At 47.3% G+C, this 21,517-nt stretch overlaps 1 long non-coding RNA gene across 1 annotated transcript in view; it reads left to right on the forward strand.

Moving 5' to 3' along the window:
• The window catches only part of LOC143837456 (uncharacterized), a 33,535-nt gene extending 12,219 nt beyond the window's left edge, over nt 1-21,316 (forward strand). Inside the window, exon 2 of the long non-coding RNA XR_013230982.1 lies at nt 20,060-21,316. This is a non-coding gene — a long non-coding RNA (uncharacterized LOC143837456). The remainder of the gene's footprint in view (nt 1-20,059) is intronic.
• The last annotated feature ends 201 nt before the right edge of the window (nt 21,317-21,517 follow it).

Here is a 21,517-nt window from a genome sequence, read left to right on the forward strand (position 1 = left end):
GAGCACACAGAGCTTCGGATCCTGCCCATTTAGTGCTTACTAAACGACAACCTGCAACTATTTCACTTTCACACCGAGTTCTGATAGTTGTCATTGCTACAGGCAGGGTCCAAGTTCCAGAGTACAAGAATATGTAACATTTAAATCCATTTATACCCTCCTCTTAGACATCGGATTTAAGTTCCGCTGATTATAGCTGAACTTGCTTCCAGCTGGGCCTCTGAACGGTTCAGTCTTAGAGTTCACACCACTCTGAATCCATCCATCGAAGAAAAATGGCCTTAATATCAGCGAGTTAGAAAGTCAGACAGGCCAGGGAAAACACTTCGAAGGATCCAAGGCTTTTAAGGGCGGACTCTAATGCCTTATAGCAGGGGTAGTGAAACTGCAGCCCTCCAGATGTCCATGGACTACAATTCCCATGAGCCCCTGCCAGCATTCACCTCTGTCCTATAGTTTCCAACCAGATCTACTTTCACGGAAAGAAGGGTGGGGTTGGGGATCCTGTTGCATTCGGTGGTCAGTGGCGCTGAGTGAGGCTGGGCTTTAGCATGATCTTTAGCATGATTGGGAAGGATCCATGGACACCAGTAGCTCAGATAAGGGATCCCAGGAGGGTCTGTCTGACAAACCACTTGTACCAACCCTGGAAAGAAATGCAGGCAAGGAGAGCAAGCAAATAACTAAGCCCATCAGCACATTGGATTGAACACAGTAAACCACGCTTTCTTTAGGAATAAACTCCGCTGAATTGAGTGGACGCTTTCTTTTATTTATAGGATTGGGCTGCCTGTCTGTAAGATGCTCCGGAGGTTGGAAGGGATGTCGTGTTAATCACCACAAACTATTCTGGAAGAGTGCTGGTCTTAAGGCTGAGGTGTCCCCAGGGCTGCTAAGTAGAAATAAGCGCCCATTGTTGGTTAGAGGCAGACTCAAAACAACAGATGAAAGCATTGCATCCCAGAATGGCTGCTGCCCGGGCCGGGAAGTGTTATGGACTAGATCGCCACCGCCCACACATTGATCGCTTCACAGTAAGGGCAGGGCCACGCCCAGGAAGCGACATCTCTTGTTGGGGAGGGGTTTATGGCCCCCCATGGACAGAAGTCAGCGGTCCATCTAGACCAGTGCTGGCCATGTTCTCACAGGCAGTGTCTCTCCTTTTAGGAGGCATTCGACCAAAGGCCTTCTTCGATAGCTGATCCCAGATTTTAACCACCTGGGCAGTTCCAAGCCACCCCTCCCCCCGTTTCTTTTACCCCTTGAGGCTATAGTAAGGAGGTGGCTAAACAATTCCTAGCTCGAGCTGAGCTCGAATTCTACTCAATTTAGGTCCCGAACTTTCAGCTGTAGATCAATATGTATTTGGGGAGAGAAAGGGGGAGATCAGGATGCCTATCCAGCTAACATATTTGAAAGGCAGATATGCTATGCTCTGTCGGTGTCTTTCGGGAATAGGCTTTATCCATCGATACTGTATTTGCCTTAGTATGCATAATAGAGAGAGAGCGTGATATTTGTTCCTGAGGCAGTCATTTAATACCCGTCCCACTCTGCAACATAATGCATACTGTGTCTACCCTTTCTATATATGGATTGTGTTAATTCTATAGGACGGTGGAATAAGACTGCAATGTATACATATTATATTAATACAGCGTTAAGATGATGTTCTAGTCATACCTCCGCACATTTGATTATATTGAAGCACAGAAGCAAGTCCCTGTCCCAAAGAACTTACAGTCTCAGGCGGGTGGGAAAAGAAGGGTGGAAGAGTGGAATGGAGGGGGAGAGGGGGGGAAGAGCAAATGCAGCCATAAGCATTTCGACGTGCTTTCAACAGGCGGATGAGGGCTAGGGGTTTAACCAACGTGGGGGACGTGGCTTTGGTATATGGGGAAGTGGCGCAGGGCAAACAGTAGAATAGGGGGAGTCTATATTTATCCGTCTTTATATTGGGCGATCACTAGATCTTCCCGTATACTGTAGATTACCTAACAATACCTTAGAGAGAACCCATCCTCTGCCCCCTACCCCATCTATTGCGTCATTCTCCCACAGAGACCGCCCGGTGTGGGAGTGCGTAGCAGCGCGCAGTCCTGATCCAAGGGCTGCATTTGCTTGCTCTTTATCCACAGCCATTCGTAGTAGGCATTGGGTGGGTGGGTGGGTGGGGATCGCTTGGGTGAGGATTCGGTAGTTCAAGCCAGGCTTTCGCCACCGCCGCACTGCATTCTTCGCATGGCCTGATCCAGAGCAGAGATGGGTTGGAAGGACCCCTCCAGTAAGCGAGACAAGAGTTCATTCGTCGGTCCGTTCCTGGATCTCTCGCCATCTTCTCCAGGGCCCGATCCTGGAACCTTAGGCCCATGTTGAGTGAACGGGAGCCCACCTCCCAGGGAGTAAGTCCCATGGAAGCCGTTGGGACTAGTGGCATCTCTTGGGCTGGCCTTCCTGAGCGGGATCCACAGCGTCTGGGCTACCTCCTGCAGCCTCCTGGACTTCTCCCCTCCACCCCACTTTCCCTTCCTCCTTCATCCAGAATGCAGCTTCTGAAAGTCAGCTGGGAAGGGTCATCGGTGGGCTTCCCCCTCCCGGAAGAGTTTGCTACCTAGACAGCTCTTGCTACACAATATTAACCAACAGGATAATGGCCAAAGCCGGCCCAGGCGCTGAACCTGTTATTCACGAGTGAGCAGCGTCTGTCGAAGGCAATTCTCGTCTCTTTGCCCTCTTTGGATAGAGCGCAATCCACGGGGAGAAGGAAGTCGGGGGGGGGGGGGAGGCCCTCCGTTCTTCCTGGGGAGGGGGGGCTAGTGCGGGCCTTGACAGATCTAATGCGGACACCCTTGAAGGCCTGCAGGTCAGAAGAGAAAGGCCAGAGGCCGGGGGTCCGAAGGCGCAGGTCCTCGGGGTTCATGGCCAATGGGAAGTGGCCCCGGTGCCCTTTCTCCTGCCGACAGGTGTTGCCGCGCCCGGCTGAGGTTTATGCAGCCTTTTCTCTGGCCGCCCTTTGGAAAAGGGCCCCCCCCCCGCCACAAATCTGACGTGCCCCTCTGGGCGCGGGTTCTTTTGCCGAGGTAACTCTACGGCACCGAGTGGAATTTCTCTTGAAATCCAGGGGATTTGCTTGGCCACTGATGGAGAGGCAGGACTGGAAGGGAGTGGGGCTGCCACCCAGGCTCCTGCTCAGGCCCGAGAAAACCAACCGCTTGTCCAAGAGGACATGAGCAGACGCGAACTTCAGACTTTACAGGAGGTTCCCCTGGCATTCACCCCCACCCAGGAAACCACAGTGGGCTGGTGCATTCCCTTGCAGAGACACGCGCCACCCTCAACACATCCTTTGGGGGAAGCGCTGCTCAGTGGGGCGGGAAGGCAGTTCTTAGCCGCGACCGGATTACAGCAGGACCATTCTGGGGATTCAGGAGGCCCACCTTCTCGCTATCCACCTGCCTGGGAAGACCCCTGCTGAAATTCCCATCATAAGGCTTCTACTTGGAGGTAAACTCCGGTGCAATGACTGGGAATTAACTTGGAAATAGATGTGAAGATCGAGATGGAATTCTTGCAAACTCCCCCAAACACTTTAATTCCCCCCCCTTTGCCCAGATTCTGAACGCCAAGCCCTTTTAGATACTCCCCCACCCTTTGATGGTTAAACCCTTGCGGGGCACAAATTAACTTCTGAAGAGGCATTAAGGGGAGCTAGGTCTGATGTCTGTTTACACAAGGAGTAATCGGTGGGGCTCACATCCAAGTAAATGCCCACATGATTGCAGCAGAGACGTGCTTTGGTTAGATCAGTTCCACTAGCTTCAGAATGCATTTATCTTTTTAGTCACTTTCTAAATCCAGCAGTTGGTTACTTCCAAAGATTACTCTGAGTTTTACATTTGCAAAGCGAGTCCCATTGGGAGGAAATTGGCGGGATTTGCCTTCAGTCAAAGTGCTCTTACCTGGGATAGGAATGAAACAACCAAGCGACTTCCAGTTGTCTGATCCAGCTGTGCACCATATGTTGCACACAAGCAATTTACAGACTGTCCTTTAATCCGATTTAAGGCCATTGAAGACAAATCCTCCTGCTTAACTGGCTTGTGGATCTGGTTGCTCCCTTTGCACGCTTGTCTAGATTGTCCACTCTTGCACGCCCTTGACTTTGATTGCCCTCTGGGGACCTCAACACGATCCTGTGTTTAGATAAAAGGGATAATTTCTTTGCTTTATAGAGCTGCATATATTGCCTTTATTTACCTTTCTTAAGGCACAGGTGTAGAACTAATGTTTTCTTCTCATTTACCTGCCTGTTTATTCTAGTATCCTTACTTCGAAGAAGCAGTGTGCTTTTGCGGCTGGATTTTCCTGTGCAATTTCCTGTCAAAACCGGAACATCTAAAGTACATTGAAAGTGCATTATCCAAGGGATGGGAGGTCAGAAGAGCCGTATTAGAGTAGGTTAAGGGATCATCTAATTCAGCATCTGCTTTTTTTACAGTGGCCAATTACATGCCCTGGGCAATCCCCATGGAAGGCACAGAACACGGCCCTCCCTCCGCGGCTCCTGGCCCCTGACATCTATCACTGTAAGCCCTATCTGTAGACGCTTTCCCTTCTAAAAGCCACTTAAGATGTCCATCTTGTAGCAAGGTCCAGCACACCTAGTGCGTTGTGTGCCAAGCATGTCTTATCTACCTTCTCCATAAGATTCAGTTTCCCGGTCATCTTTTTTTTGCCATTCTCTAATTCCCCCCCCCCCCTCACACTACACAGCTTTTCTCTTCCGTCCCATTGCTCAGTTGGGGGTGTCGGCTGAAAGCCGGGGGGACATTTCCAAGCAAGTCTGGGCTAAAGCAGCCATGCTTCCTTTTCCATGCCGAGCTTGTATTTTGATACACAAAGGGAAATGAATGGACTCGATGGTACCTCTTGCTGGGTCAGCTAGCGGCTGAACCAAACACAGCTCCATAGCGACTTTCCCCAAGACAAGCTACTGATGGATCAGATAATAAATATGATACTGAGACAGGTTACCAGCTTTTAGACGTGGAATTTGAAAGGGTGCAACCGGCTGCATGGTTGTTAAAAACAGGGGCCACGATCCAGCCAAGCTTCAAGCATGACATTAAGGAATAAATCCCATGGAAGTCCATGGGACTTGAGTTCAGCGTAAACCTGCTTACCATTACGCCGGGCATGTTTTATTTGGAGAGATTTGCGCTTAACTCTCCCACTGAAACCAATGAGATTCAAAGGGTTTCCCTTAGGCTGGGCCGAGCCCAGATTCTTATTGAAATTACGGAGTCGTCGCGACTTGGGTGTTTAGGCTCCCAGATGTGCAAACAGGGACTCTGAAACGGTAAACCAACCCATCTTGGAATGTAAATACGGTGCTCGCATATATTCTTTCCCTAACAGGTAATTTTTTTGATAATTAGAAATATTTTCTAAGCTTTTTTACAAAGCACCTCCCTATTTTGCTTGCAACCTCTTCCCTCTCTTGGCAGTTTCAAGTGAATTCTTTTGAGGACTTTTGGAGGGGCGGGGGGGGGGCAGACGGAATGAACATTCAGAGAATCTAGAGTCAGGGTGAATTTAACTAGAAATGTGAAGTTGCAGGTTCTACTTTCTGCAGGTGAATCCCCCCCCCCCCCCGACACCCGGACAGAGTCAAAGCGCGGCTGGGTTTTCTTTCACAGGCCAAAGGGCTGAAAGAAAGCTGCTTCTCTCCTCACCCCCACCCCACTCCCACTCCCACCCCCACCCCCGCCCCCGCCCCCGCTTCTCCTTCATGCATTTGACTTGCTCTCTCTATGGAGTATGGGCAACAGCTGGTACTTTAGGGGAAAGTTTTTTAAAAATACGAAAAGGGATTAAGGCCAGGAAACAGACACAAAAGAGCTAGTTTTCGCAGAGATGGGCTCCCTGAAAAGAAAGGAGCCCTTTTCTCAAATACCTTCCTTAAGCCATATTACAGAGGACTTGCCGCATGTTACCAGCCACTGACCTCAAGCTAAGGTTAGCTAAATTCCGGGGGAGGGGAGGGTTGAGAGTAAGATGTTCGTGGATCGCAGGGAAAAGGCTCACTTCTTCATCAAAGTCGTGTGATTTTGGTCCCTCAGTGACAGGTGTGTGTAGTCAAGCAGAGAGAAATGAGCCATAACAGAAAAAGTCTTCTACTGAATTTATTTGCCAAGGACATGCCGCTTGTTTAATGGTGAGAGGAGTCTCTGGGGCGTTTGGGGGGGGGGGACCTGGCGATCTGGCTGATTGCTGGCTCCTCTCGGAGCATCCAGAGGCGATATTGGCCTTCTAACTTCCGGCGGGAGTCTCATGTACAAGACTCTTCCTTGCAAATCCCAGAAAACCGCGAGATCCCCAGGCAATGTGCAGCCCGATACCATGTCTGTGCTCGCTAGCAAGAGGAGCCCCCTCTCCGTTGAAACGCTTGAGATCTCCTCCCGAGGAAATATGCAAAGAACCAGGCAAGGAGGCCTGCTACCTGTGTGGCAGGGCATAGGATTGTGGCCAAACAGTACTTGTGGAGCTGAGGCGGACTGGAAGTGGCTTTGCTCCGACTCTAAGCATCAAAGCAAGAGCTAAAGGGCTCTGAGAGTCAACATCTCAACAACGCCCCTGTAAGGTAGGTCAGTACTATTATGCCTATGGCGTAGAAAAAGGGAGGACCGGTGCTATGCCAGAGAGAAAGAGAGAGGCCCACCAAAGGCCACCTTGTGATTTCAGGGCGGAGGAGCAGCCAGTTCTCCGCATCCTGGCCCAGAGAACCCAAGACTCGCAGTGTTCAGGCAAAGGGGGGTGGGGGTAGAGAGAGACATGTCATGTTTTCCTAACCAAATTTTGTGAGCAGGCTGCTATCGTGTTTATATGTTGGTCCTGCCACGTGGCTTGTTCACACCTGAACTTTTTAAAACCCACAATACTTCCAAGATATAAAGCTTTACAGAGACCATTGTAGAAAGAAGAGAATGGACACCCCCCCCCCTTTCCATTCTGCCTTGTTTCTCCAAGCTCTGTGCAAAGTTTGGAAATTCCCCTCCCTGCAGTTTCGGAGGGTGGTTGGTCTAAGGAGAACTCCCTTCTCTCCTGCTCAGCCTGCCCCCTCAGATAAGATCAGCAATGGCTTCAGGAAGGCCACGATGCAGCAAGGACACCCCCCCCCCAATCCTCTCCGGGTCTGCTCCACAGTCCCCGACTGTCCAACCGGGGCGGCATTTACGTCCGAGTCAACCTGCCTAGTGGGTTTGTGCTGCGAAATGCCCTGTGGCGCCTATGCTAGCAAGAGACGCAGAGAAGCTGTGGAACCAAAAGGCTTGCCCCCCCCCCCGGGATTTCCCACTGGGCCTTTCTTGGGGAGGGGGAGGGGCAGCCGTTCGGGGAGGAGAAGGCTCGTTCCCAAACCCTCCCAGAGGAGACCAGGCCGCGCCTTCGGAAGCCAGTCCTACTGCTTTCCGTGGGGCTCGGCAAACCTTTGAAGCAACGCCCTCCCGGGGACCGGCGGCTTCAATTCTTCGCCACCGACTTAGTCCCCGATCCCGCGCATGCTTAAGTGGACGGAAAAGCCCCTTCAGTGCGCCAGATCCATGTGCCCGGCGGCTTTGCAACCAGAGTTAATCTCTAGCAAGAAAGCCGGAGGTGCATTTGCTGGGACTTGACTGCCTGGTAAGCGTGTCCAGGGTTGCCCCACCTCCCCGCCCTCCAAGCATTTCCGTGTCTCCTTTGGCACTCTGGGGCCCACCAAATTAATCGCAGGCACCGAGACAGATGTCAAAATGTCTTGAAAATGTGTACAGGGCATCATTGAGAAGGTGGGTGGTGGTGGGAGGGGGCGCATTATCTGATTGTATCATGAAAGATGGATGAGGAACAGCTGTTGACAAGAGGCACCTCCCGTGGTGGTGACGCCCAGAACGAGGGCACAGGGCACCGGGTAGACTCTGGAACTGCACCCTGCTTATCTTCCTCTTGCCTCCTCCGCAGCCTCACAATTCGCCTTCCCTTTCCTCTCCCCACAACAGACACCCTGTGAGGTGGGTGAGGCTGAGAGAGCCCTGATATCACTACTCGGTCAGAACAGCTTTCTCAGGGCTGTGGCGAGCCCAAGGTCACCCAGCTGGTTGCATGCGGGGGAGTGTGGAATCAAACCCGGCTAGCCAGATTAGAAGTCCACACTCCTCATCACTACTACACTAAGCTGGGTCTCCTCGCTCTCCGCCAGAGCTACCTCACAAGGGCATTGTGACAGGTGGTGGCTGGGGAATTCTGCACATTGAGTGATACAGACCGAATATACGGAGGAAGAGGGCGCTGGGAACAAAGGCGCTAGCTCCAATCCACTTCCACGTGTCACCGAAGCTGCGGAAGGAGCCACTGTTCATGAATCCCGGGCAACTGGACTCCCAGCAAGCCCCGATTGAGTGCAGTGGCTCCATTTCTAGGGAGGGTTCATAGGGCGGGTTGGATACAGAATGGCAGGCCTGCTGCCTTACTGACCCGCAAGCAAATAAAGGATGGTTCGAGGCCTCTAATTAAGAGAAGCCTCTATGGCATATAATAATAATAATAATAATAATAATAATAATAATAATAATAATAATAATAATAATAATAATAATAATAATAATAAACACCCCAAATCATCATGCTTTGCTATGTAGTTTCCTCAACCCGACATCAGTTCGGGCTTCCATTTGCCAACTTGGGTTTTAGTTCAATTCTGGCGTTGTCCTTGGTCAGTGCGGATGGTCCGCGGCCAGGTTTTCTCCTCGCTGCTGCCAATGACTCGCTGCCTGGCTTTGGTCATCCTTCCCCTTCCTCAACCCGTACCGGCCATGGCTTTTCTCCAAATGAGGGGGGGGGGGAGCCACGAGAACCACCGCTCTCATGCGATTCACCCATGAGAAACGCAACGAGAAAGCCAGTGGTCAAATCCCGAAGCCATTCTTTCCCAGTCCAGCCATCAGGAGGCGATTAGACGCTGATTCCCCTGCAAATGTTTTTAGATCAGGAATTCAATTCCTGCACAGCTCCCCCACTTGCTCGTGAGCTCTCCCCTCCTCTCACTGTCTTTGCAAGAGGGACGCCACCTTATAATTTGTTTTTACCCACCCTTGCAGTGTCCAGCATGCAGGACTGGACTTTTTACCTGACAGACTTCTGCACGCCATATCGCCTGGGGGGTGGGAGAAATAACGCAGGGAGGTTGTCAGGACCCACGTGCATCTGGGTATGGGAAATGGCAACTGGGGGAACAGAATAGCTGTCTAGGAAAATGCTCATCATCCTGATCGCTCGTGGACCGGCTGGCCGGTATGGGCTCCTCGATGGGGAGTGACATGGTCGCCCTGTGCAAGGATCTTCATTGCTAAAGTCGGGGGCCGCAGAAGACCCCATTCATTCATTCATATGGAAGCGGCTGCCTGCGGGTGGAAGAGTGGCGATCTTCTGATTTGGGACCCACATCCCACCCGCCTCTGGTGAGAAGGGCGGCCGCGGCGACGGGATGGGGACAGGCAGGCAGCTCCCACCTCATCTGGCAGTCCGTCCATCTGGCTCGGTGCTCTTCCCACGGGCCCACTGCGGCCGGCCGGGGCTCCCTGGAAGGTGGCCCGAGCAGCGCCAGCCCCCCTGAGTGCATGGACAGCGAAGGCCGTCTCTCTGACTACCGCGGGCCTGCCGAGGAGGAGGCCTCCCCGGAGCCCCGGTCGGGCATGGTTTGGGTGGGGCTCCTGCCAGGGGAGGCCGAGGCCGCGGCCCTTGTGCCCCGCGGTCCTTGGCCAGGCCCGGGCTGTGGTGTCCACGGAGAGGTCGCCGGTTCAGCGGAGGGTTAGGCGCCTCCTCCGCGAGGCCCTCTTTTGTCTGCTCCCGGGTTCCTTCCTTCCTCCCTTCCTTCCCGGCAGCGGAAGTGCCCGGCTTTCTTCTGCGGCCTGCCGCTCTCAGGCGAGGCGGCCGTGTTTGTTTTTCCAGGCTCCCCCGACGGCCCAGCGGAGGAAAACAAGGCCGCACTTGGTGCGTCACCCAGCCGCCCAGCTCCAGACCGCGGCCTGGCTGGGGAGGGAGCCAAAGGCGAAGTTTCCCCCGGCCAAGCCTGCGTGGGGAGCCGCCCAAGTTCATCTAAAAGTAGCCCTTGGAAGAGGGAAGTCGGCCGAGTTCATGACCAAGCCAGGGCCCCCACTCGCTCACTCGCTCGCCGCCCCCCCCCCCAGCCTGGCTCAAGGCGGCCTTTCTTTAGCTCAGGGTCAGCCCTCCTCCCGCGGCCGTCGGAAGGCCAGGAGGGCAGGCCGAGCCACATCAAACGCCCGGCGGGCCAGCGCCCCGGGAGAACAAGCCAGAGAGCCCCTCTGCTCTCCCCTCCCTCCAGCTCCGGATGCCTGGCTGGGGAAGAGGCTCGGGGGGCCGAAGGGTTCCACCCATTTTTCAAGACTTTTCTCCCGTTAGGGTCATTTGTTAAAGAGACGTGTGTGTGTGTGTGTGTGTGTGTGTGTGTGTGTGTGTAGGGGGGTTGTTACAATGCAGTCCCCAGAGCTCCTCCTGATGGCAAATCCCACTGAATCAGGCCCAGTAGGATGCTGAGCAGAAGTGGAGATTGCTCTCTGCACCAACCTGACTTGGGATCTCCTGTCGCCTCGCCCCCCCCCCCCCGCAATATTTGCTTTTCATGGGGAGAAGGGAGAAAAAGGATAAGTCTTGTGGGGCCTTGGTGATTTCTGGCTAAATGCTAACATACCAGCATTAGCTGCCACCCCCCAGATTCCTTGTCGATTTTGCTGCAACAAATCAACACCACCAACTGCTGGGACCTGCTTTACAGGCTTGTTGTTCCAGAATTGCTTTGAATCCTGTACCAGCTGTAGACACCCTTTGTCTTCTTTTGCCTTTTAAAGAAGGAAGGTTACTATTGTTTTGAAGATATTTTTCCCCCTCTACATTTTGTCCCCCCCCCACTTAACAGTAGGCATTTATGTATGTTTTCCTTCCCTATTCCTACAGGCACCCCTTTCCATTAGCAGGCAATAGCTGATGCTTTAATCAGATTTTGCTTCTTACATTTTTGGTTTGTTGCCTATTCACCAGTATGGGGATTATTACAGAAGTGATTCAGGATTGAAGGTTAGGGTGGTATGTGGCTGAACATCTTGTCTACAGACTGCCATGCCTCTCTCTCTCTCTCTCTCTCTCTCTCTCTCTCTCTCTCTCTCTCTCTCTCTCTCTCTCTGTAGGGGGTGGGGGGAAGAAAATGAGGTGGGCTAGGTTATCCTCCCATCTGAGCAAACTTGGTGCATTGGTTAAGAGTGATAGCCTCTTGTCTGGAGAACAGGGTTTGATTCCCCACTCCTCCACCTACAGCCAGCTGGGTGACTTTGGGCCAGTTACAGTTCTCTCAGAGCTCTCAGTCTCACCTACATCACAGGGTGTGTGCTGTGGGGAGAAGAAGGGAAGGCGATTGTATGCCACTTTGAGACTCCTTTGGGTAGTAAAAAAGGGGTATACAAAAACAGCTCTTTTCTTCATCCAACAGAAAAGTCTATGACTTTGCTTACAAATCCCAAGAAGATCCTGGCAACATAATGCTCTGGCAGTTTAGTCTTAAGTATGACTGCCATCTGTTTGTCTTTAAATGCCTGCTTAAGTATACCTGGCTCATGCTCACTGAAGTCTAGATTAGCGATCCCCAACCTGTGGGCCGCAGACCACATGTGGTCCTTTGACTAACTGGAGGTGGGCCGTGAAGGACGCCTTCCCTCCCCTCACCAGCCCTTTACTTCATCCATGATCTGGCAGGTGCACATGGGACTATCTCGTTGCAGAGAAACAAGCTCAGGGTTCCCATTCATTTGTCATTGTCATGAGTTAAAATTTCCATGAAAATAAAATGTTCCTTATGTTCATTGTTGTGGCGCGTCTATATCTTATTTTGAAGGGATGTTTAAACATTACCATAGCGACCAAAGTCAGAGAGCGTTAGGGCAGTGGGCCTTAGTAAAATTGTCAAGCGTTGAGTGGTCCCCAGTGATAAAAAGGTTGGGGACCACTGGTCTAGATGGTGCTCTAATGCGTTGGGCCTTCCTGTTACTATGCACTTGGGAGAGGGCACTACTGGAGCCAGGTGGTGCAATGCACCATGCAATGCTTATGGCGCAATGCACAAAGGGGGAAGGTGCATATTCCTCCCATATTGATATGTATGTGAACTGCTGGGATTTCTTAACAGTGAGATCCTATGCAGAGTTAATCGAGTCTAAACCTATTGAATTCTATAATTTGTTTACTTCATTTATACCCTACTTTTTCTCCCAGTGAAGATCCAAAGTGGCATATAACATTTTCCCCTCCATTTTATCCTCCCAACAACTCTGTGAAGTAGCTTAAATTGAAAGTATGACTGGACCAACATAATCCAGCAGCTTCCACGGCAGAATGGGGATTTAAACCTAGGTTTCCAGATCCTAGTCTAACACTTTAACCACTAGCTAATACTGAAGTCACTCTGCATATGATTGCATTAACTGTCTCTGAGATTTGTGAGCTGTATATTATTCTGGAGTTAAGAACATAACCAAACTTTTCTCTCTTTACTTTTTGAGGTGACAATTACTTGTTGTTGTCAACCATCCAGTCAAATCCAACTCTTGATGATTCCATGGTCCTATAAAACTGCATTTTGGTTTTGCCCCACAAATGAATATCAAAATATTGTGAAAAGTTTATTTTAAGCTACATAGTAGCACATAGGCAGGTGGTAACAGTGCAAGACCAATTCCTTCCACTGTCATTCCCCCTAGTAGTATGGGAACCCTTTTTTCTATGGTGCATTTGATGACTGAATAGTTGCCCCACCTGATGTTTCATTTGTTTTAGGATTATGCAGATTTATTTATTTATTCATTCAGTTTATATACCACCCCTCACTATGCCATCTTGAGGTGTCGTGAGTTTATTTTGTGTCTTCAACCTCTCAAGAGCACTGTGGAACTCCTATGGTGTACTGGCTGGGACCGGAAACCGGCAGACCTGAGTACAAACCCTCTGCTAGGGGTGAACCTAGGCCAGTCATTGTCTCTCAGTCTAGCTGCCTCACGAAGTGGTTGCAACAACAAAAACGCAGAAAAGTCAAATGGTCCAGACACTCCTTAGAGAAAGGGTGGGTTGAAAATCCAAGCAATAAATTACTATTGAACATTATGTGACTTTAATAATTACTAGCGTTACTAAACACTTATGCTAAAACTCTGCCGAAATTATTGACAATGCATATAGGGCGAGAATGTGAGTTCCAGAGCATCACATCTCCCCAGTGCACCAACCATAAAATACAAGACTGTGCCTTAGTGCAGTTACTGTGACCAAAATCGCACACAAGCAAACAGGAAATTTCATTCTGTTTAAGGAGGCTCCCTCTGAAATCAAAAGAAAATAACCAGTTCATAGCTAAGGATGTGGGCATATTTGGATGGCGGGGTGGGGGTGTTTGCACTTGTCTCTCACACACAGGTGTTCCAAACCTTTCTTGCAGCATTGTGACATTAGATAAGTGCAGGCCCGGCATAATTTTATCTACTTTCACTGTGCCCTCTGCGACATCATTGGGACAGATTTGCCTGTCAGGAAGATAACACGACAGCACATAATATTTCAAGAACCCTTTAACAGAAGCAATCGAGATCCTTGTTTTCCTGCTATGGAAGTTTGCAGCAGCTTTGCCCACTGTAAAGAAAACAGGTCTTTAGAAATGCTTAACATCCCCTGTACACACACACACACACACACACACATGCTCCTTATAAGCACTGGAAGCCTGGCTTTAGCCAACTCCTGCACAACATACACTGGATGTATCTGAGTTATTACTGACATTTCCCCCCTTGCACCTAATCCCTCATGCCTTTTATTATAATCCTACACATTACAGTTAATCTGTAACGATACCGCTTCAGAGGGACCTGTTGCTCACAGTGATGGTAATTTGTAACCTTGGTAACAATTTTAAATAATGAATCTAACAATAATGTCTACTGTATTTCTACAGTAGGAGGAGCCTAAGGATTATGGTTTCTGCAAGAGAATGAATTTAAGAAAATGTTAAGGGCGGCTTCAGCATTCTGACTAGCTAGGGTTTCGTTCTTTTGATTTTTAAGATTGCCAGCGGATTAAGGTGTTTGAGTTGTTTGGCTGGCTCCCTTGGAGCAGATTAATTGGTTAGGGAAATGAAATTTGTTTGTTAGATTAATTAAGTTTTTAAAAGCATAATAGAAGTTAATAAACTAAATTCATTAGGCAATATAGGAAGTGTATTAAAATAAATAGTGGCAGCTTACTTCCCCTCCCGTGCATTCCCACTGCTGGCAACATGACCCCCCTTCTTCACGCCCCTCCTCCCCCAACTCTTGGCACTACACCCAGCCCAACAGCCAAATATCCTGCCGTGGGGCAACACAAGGAGAGGAGGTCTCTGCCCTTCCAGAAGGGGAAGGTCTATTCCTATTCAAAACAATATCGGGAAATCATGCTAACACAGAAAGATGGTTTGGTGAAGGTGTTGCTGGATGTAAACAATGGGTCTGAGAGAGGATATAATGCTGAATAATGTCCACAGGGTGCAATAATTTCCCACCCCAACAGTGTTTAGTGCTGCAGACGTTAGCCAGTGTGGAGAAAAGGAGCCTTTGGGTTGGGGGGGATGGGACACTTGACTTCAGTACCTTTTCCTAGCATTGCCAGAAGGCATGCTGCCTACCAGGATGTCCCCCTGCACAAATGCAGCTGAAATGAAAAAGAGCCATGCATAGCTGTGCCCTTCCACGGCTCCTGCTCACTTCCATATGCCCTCAGAAGGACGACTTCCCAGCAGATGGCTGCCCAGAAGTGACAGCACTGAACATTTCTGCCAGGAAATATTCCAGCAACAACTGGCTAGGATCAGTGTATTGTCCAAATTTAGTCCGCCCCCTCTATCCTGCGCAGAACTTTTGCAGTGCCTCCTCCTGGCTTCAGTGGACAGTTGCTCCTAGAAGAAAATATAGGCCGTCTGCTCATATGCATAAAGAGTGTTCAAAGAGGATGGAAGCAGGCATACTTCTCTGAGGAACTCCTCCCCAATACTGTTCGCTCTCCATCATGTGAATGCGGTCTTTGTTTATCTTTACAAAGCTTTCCCGTTATTTCCATCGGTGGCAACATTTGCAAACACCTGAGAAGAATGCCATCCACTTGCATGGTTTGAGGAATATTTGCAAATGCATTATTGTCCCAGGTTCCCTCCCTAAGTATATTTTACCTTTACTTGGGAAATATCCCAGGCTAAGTACTACTTAGAAGCCCTGATGAATAGTGGCAACACCGAATGTACCATTAGTCCTTCTGCATGAGCTTTCTCCATTATTAAAGCTAACAAAAAATTGCTCACAAGCTGAAAGCCAAATTAAACGTAATTGCTTTTATTTATCTATTGCTTTTATATCATTAAAATATTTTTAGTTACATTTTATAAAACAGCATCCACTCTGATTATTACCTGCCATATCTGTTGAGCCACTTCCTGTGTATTCACTGCCACAACATTAACGATTAAGAAGGGCGGAGTGGGGGGGGAGGAGTGTGTTTTATACATTGTATCTGTCAAGATATGTTACACTTCCTATTAATGAAAATTATTCTTGTTGAAGAAGCTATGAAGCATATCTTTCACAAGCACTTTATTAATAATCAATAGTTGTCAAAAAATTAGAAATGCGCAGATTTAAGATGCAAAGAAGAATTAGAAAAGCCAAGGAAACTGAACAACCAAATTGAGGCAGGACTATTTCTTCCCCTTTTTGAAAAAAATAAAACGAATTTACAGGGTGGAAAAAATGAGCTATTAAGCTTCTTTAAAAGATGGCTTTGTTGGTTTAATTATACTGTAGTTATTTTATAAATATGTTTCAAAGGAAGCTTGCCATATTGAATGTCAATGAGGCCTCAAAAGAAATGACATACAAAAACCAATGCATACCAAATACAAACCAAAGGAACCTGTTAATGGGAAAGATTTCTAGTTAGCTAGCATTACAATATTTGACCATGAAAGCCAAATATACACAGCCTAATTTTGTCTTCCTCACCCACTATTGAAACGCAGTTTGCTTCTTGGTCAGAAAAGACAAACATGCGCAACAAGTCACCGACAAACCATACAGTCCTTGTCATCCACCATGTTCTTAGGGCGCAGTATACACATCAAGAGCTCCATCACACATGGAAACTCTCATTCATTTCCACAAGGGTGCAATCCATTCATGCAAAGGAAGGACTGCATTGGTTGGTTTCCTGTCACTGAGACAAATCAGGAAGACATTTCAGGCATGGCATGCTTTGGAATTCTCATGCTCTGAGGAAAAGGGTGTATCGCTGCACATGCCTTTTCATCATTATTGGATAACAGCAACAAGCAAGCTCATATATACATACATTGTGTCCATACAATTCATGATATGTTATTACATCTTGAAAGAAGAAGAGCGGGTTTTTATACCCTGCTTTCCACTACCCAAAGTGGTTTGCAAACACCTTTCCCTTCCTTTTTCCACAACAGATACCCATGTGAACTGCTCTGCAATAAGAGCCCTAACAGAACTGTGACTAGCTCATGGTCACCCAGCTAGCAGCATGTGGACAAGGGTGGAATCATGTACAGTTCTCCAGATTAGATTCTCTTAAGCACTAAACCCCGCTGGCTTTTAAAACTTAAAAGTGTACAATATGTTTAAATTGTTAACCCCATTTCAATTTAATTAGCATTCCACCTCCCCAATACTAACCTAGCTATATCCAATGAAGGTCAATTTTCCCTAAAAATATCTGTTTGGTGTGCACAATACTGCCCCAAAGTTTCTCTTTCCTTCCTAAGGTACATGGACAAGGTATGTGCATCTCTTCATATGGGACCAATAACACGCCCAGGCTGTTGGGGATTTGGAAATGGTGCAGAGGGGAAGCCCCTCATGTCTGCACAACATCAGAAAGGGGTCCTTGCAATGCTCCAGCTCAATGGAGGCTTGCCGCTTTTGGCCTGTTGTAAGCCCCCCATGGCATCTATGACATGCAACATCTACCTTGGCTCTGCATTCCAGTAGTTTCAGTAAGAGGAACTCAGCCATTGGAAACTACAAGACTTAACTGTGGCTGGGTTGTACCTATCATAATAGTCTCTTACAGCTGTTCTCGCAGAACAGTTCTCTTAGAGCTCTCTCAGCCCCACCTATCTTGATGCTGAGCCAAAATGTCAGGTCCTTTTCATTGCGCCATGAAAAGTATTTTCTGCTTTCTAGGTTTTCCACACAGACGCTAGATCCAATCTCTCATCTTTGATGTCTGAGCTCCTTCACTGTCCCTCTTCCCTTTATAGCCAGTTGGAGCCCCCAGTCTGCTTTTGCTTTAGTAAATGCTTCTAAAAAGCTTATTTTCCCCTAAGTGTGTTGAGGTCATAATGGAGCCAACGAGATTTGGCTAAATGATAGCATCACTGAGGTATTTGTAAGCTGGCAGGTAATACCTGTTCTGAATAGCTTAATTTGCTCTCAGTTACATCATCACTTAGAGAAAGCTGATTGGCCGCACAGGGTTCTTCAAGGAGGGCCAGCTGAAGAAGAAAGGAAAAGGACAGCACCAGAAGCAGCAGCCAGTTAGGCCTACAAACAGCTTATTGCCTTGAAAACAAAATCACATGTCAGAATTTGAGGAGAACGTTTTTTATATCCCACTTTTCACTATCCAAGGGAATCCCAAAGTGGTTTAACTGGCAACACTAAGGGCCATTCCGCACTCGTTCAAAATTGCACAATGGTTGCAAATTGAAATCGCTACTAATTTGCTGTTATGCACAACGTCATTGACAATCTGCCACACTCCTGAAACTGATCCGCAAAAAGCGCTTCGTTGTAGCGCTTTCAGGGAAATCCCAAAAAGTGGATTCACCCTCCAGAAAGCGGGACAAAGCTCGGCAATATCGCTTCCTGGCTAGCGATTTTTGCCGAGACCGGAAACCTGTGGGAAACTATAGAAACACAACTGGATTCCACTACAAAGGCAGGTATGCATAACGATGAATTCCACTATTTTAAATGGCGTTTTTTCATTCTGAAACCAATTTGCTACATAGATCCTGGTGCGGAATGGCCCCAAGAACTGACTCCAGCACCTTCTACATGCAAAGAATGTGCTCCTCCATAGCCCCTTACATTCCCTCAAATGACTGGTACAACAGAATGGTAAATAATGCAGAATGTAGCCTTGAAAACAAAATCACATGGCAATAATGATTTTGTTGTATTGCAACTCATTCTTTAATATTTAGTTCACTAAGTAGCATGGAATTGTTTCCCCTCTAGCCCTCTTCCCCTCCCCCACTAAGCCTGTGTGGTAGTGTGAGGTTGAGAGACCCACAGTGTCCCCAGATCACCTTGTGACATTCATGGGCAAGCAAGAATTTGAACCAATGCCTCCCTAGTTGAGAGCTAGCTTGGTTTAGTCATTAAGAGCAACAGATTTCAGTCTGGAGAACCAGTGAGATTCCCCAATCCTCCACATATAGCCAGCTAGGTGACCTTGGGCTAGTCACAGTTCTCTTAGAGATCTCTCAGCCCCACTCACCTCACAGGGTGTCTATTGTGGGGAGAGGAAGGGAAAGGTATTTGTAAGTCACTATGAGACTTTTTCAAGTAGTGAAAAGTGGAATATTAAAAAACAGCTCATCTTCTACTTCTAGTCCAATGCTGTAGAGTAAATAGACTCTTTTTTGTGTATGTGTTGCCATTTTTGTTGAGTTTTGAACAGGTATGTGGGGGGTTGACAAAGTATCACTGGTCCTAAGGAAAATATTTTGTTCTTTACTTATATCCCACCACTCCCACAAGGACTGGTGGCGGCTAACAAAATAAAACCCCAATAAAATAAATAACAATTTCAATCAAACTAGCCAATCAACTAAAAATCATCCATTCATTCGGCGGCCAAAACCCCATAATAATCATTATTTAAAAACCTCAGGGTGGACAGAGGGGCTGATCTCTCACTTTAATTCACCCTTAATAGCCCCAATAGGGCTTAATGGCAAGGGGAGGGGTCCAGATCTTCTTCTGCGCGCCGGCCTCAACCATAGATCTATACTATGTTTTTAGGCCCTTTACTTAGCAATAAGAAGCTACTCATATGAGTACCTGGGCATGTGGAAACCACAGGTCAAACTTTCACGTGTTGTCTTGCAGATGGCTGAACGTGTGCTTTTAAAGCCATGTGCAGAATGAATCATTTCATGTTTGGGAGTGCTGGAAAAATTGTGCTTTTCAGGACTTGTAGGAAACAAAATCCTGTTAGCTTGTGGTGGACACACATAGCAAGCTTGACATGAGCCAAGGGCCATCACATTGTAACTTTTTCAAGTGCTTTTTACATGGCCATTACACTGCGTAAATATGTGAACAGACTACATGTAATTCACTTAGGACAACTCTTCGTAATTCAAAAGTAATCTTGAGTCTTGTTAAAACTTTGCAGCACCTTAAATATCTTTAAGGTCTAGTATAAACACAATTTTCGATTCTGATTTTATAGCTACAAAGGTTGTTTTTCTTTCCCTCCTGTTCTTAAGGCTAACCTTTGATGTTACATGTCACCCCACTATCCTGTTATATAAAGAAAGAACCATTTATAGATGGTCAACAACATGAGGGCATACTCATGTTGAGAACGCAAGAATTGGTGTGGCATAGCAGCCAAGAGTGTAAGCAATCAGGCACAAAGTTTCAGGATTAATCTTCCCCTCGGTTATAGGCTCATAACATTCTGCAGGCTTCTGTTTTCTTTCTCTCATCACCCACTTTCCAATTTGAAGTTAGTAATACTGGACAATCTGACATGGTTTTTATAGGGATTACTGTGCATGAAGCACTGTGAACACTTTAAATGTGCGATATTAAACACAAGAACTACAATAATATATTGCCTGTTAGAAAGTATAACTTTTATGAGATGTTCTTTTGTTTTTTTTTGTTTTATTTTGCCTTAGGTCACACCATCTAGAAGGCTAAAGGAGTTGATGATCAATGAAGTTACCTGTCAGGGAACCATGGGATGAAAAGAGGAAACATCTAACTCTCTTCTGCTGGGGTGCTATGGGTGCAATCTTTATCTCATTATCAATGGCAAACAATGATTTTAATGTTTCACCATGGCACTCATAGAACGTTAAAAGTTCTATGTACATAAGGAGGACTTTTAAAACCTGATCACAGACTTTTTCATATGGAAATTACGGTCAAACACAGAGGTGGGGTAATCTAACACCTCCAACCAGTAGATGGTGCTATACTATGTTCTTACTGCTATTATTTGTCTCCTATGCAATCATGCCGCTGTTCTCTTTTGAGACCTGTCTGGAAGTTCAGCCATGTTCATGCTACCGACATAAATTGATTTAATAAACATTATTTCTTCAGCCAAGGATTATAATAGTGTGAACAAATGCAATGGAGGAAATATGTCAAGCCTACAATTCATAGCTTTCCCCTTTGTTCTTTGATTCCTTTCTGGTCTTTTATTGCAAGGATATGGTACATGAGAAGGTGATTAGAATGAAAAGCTTCATCTATCAAGTTTAACAACTTCTCCGGTGTAACTTCTAAGTGTGCTCATTGCCTATTCATGTGGAAGTGAGCACGCCCAGCTCATTCTGCCTGGTTTTGCTACTCTTCTTTGTTGGTTCACAAGGCTCTTATGGTAGCTGCAAATGGCTTCTCAAGTGACATTTGCTGACATTCAGGGGAGTATATTTATCAGCTTTCTTCAGCTCACCTCTATACATGCAATCCATTTTATTTGTGTTCTTCATAGCTACCTTCTTTTTTCTGTCCATGCCCTGAAAATGATAAATGGCGAGATGGCAAATTTCCCTAGCTGCAGTAAAATGTCACCATGAAAGGGGGGGGGGGGATCTTTAATGGACTAAGTGTAGCATTTCAGGTTGTAACTTGTCAAGGTGCTGGGAAATTCTAGAGTTTCTCCTTAATCCACAGTTCTTTGGAACCACACTAGTATAGGCAGAGAGTCTAATTATAAGTTACACCAGTCAGAGCTGGACAAGCATAAACCAAGTGGAAAACATTTCACGGCTGCTAATTTTATATCTCACTTCTCTGTATTCTCAGCACTCTGCTACTTCTTTCCCCAACATTACACATGCCCAGTGTGTTTACCCGTGTTCTAATTATATGTGTGGATATAATTTATTTGATTCTTAATTACTTTGCTTATAATTATCACGGAACCTGCCTCCTTTGCTTTTGTTAATTATTGTTATTCTTACCTCTAACCATTGTGCCTAGAGGCCTTCCCGCAAACTGGGGGCCTGCTAGTCTAGTTCAAATGCAGAATCAGGCATGGTTCCCTTCCCAGAAGACCTGATGATACAAATGGTTTAAAAAGATAGGGAAGATTTTTATTATCCATTCCATGAAGACACTATTTT

This window comes from Paroedura picta, chromosome 1 (assembly GCF_049243985.1).
Source record: "Paroedura picta isolate Pp20150507F chromosome 1, Ppicta_v3.0, whole genome shotgun sequence".
Taxonomy (NCBI): domain Eukaryota; kingdom Metazoa; phylum Chordata; class Lepidosauria; order Squamata; family Gekkonidae; genus Paroedura; species Paroedura picta.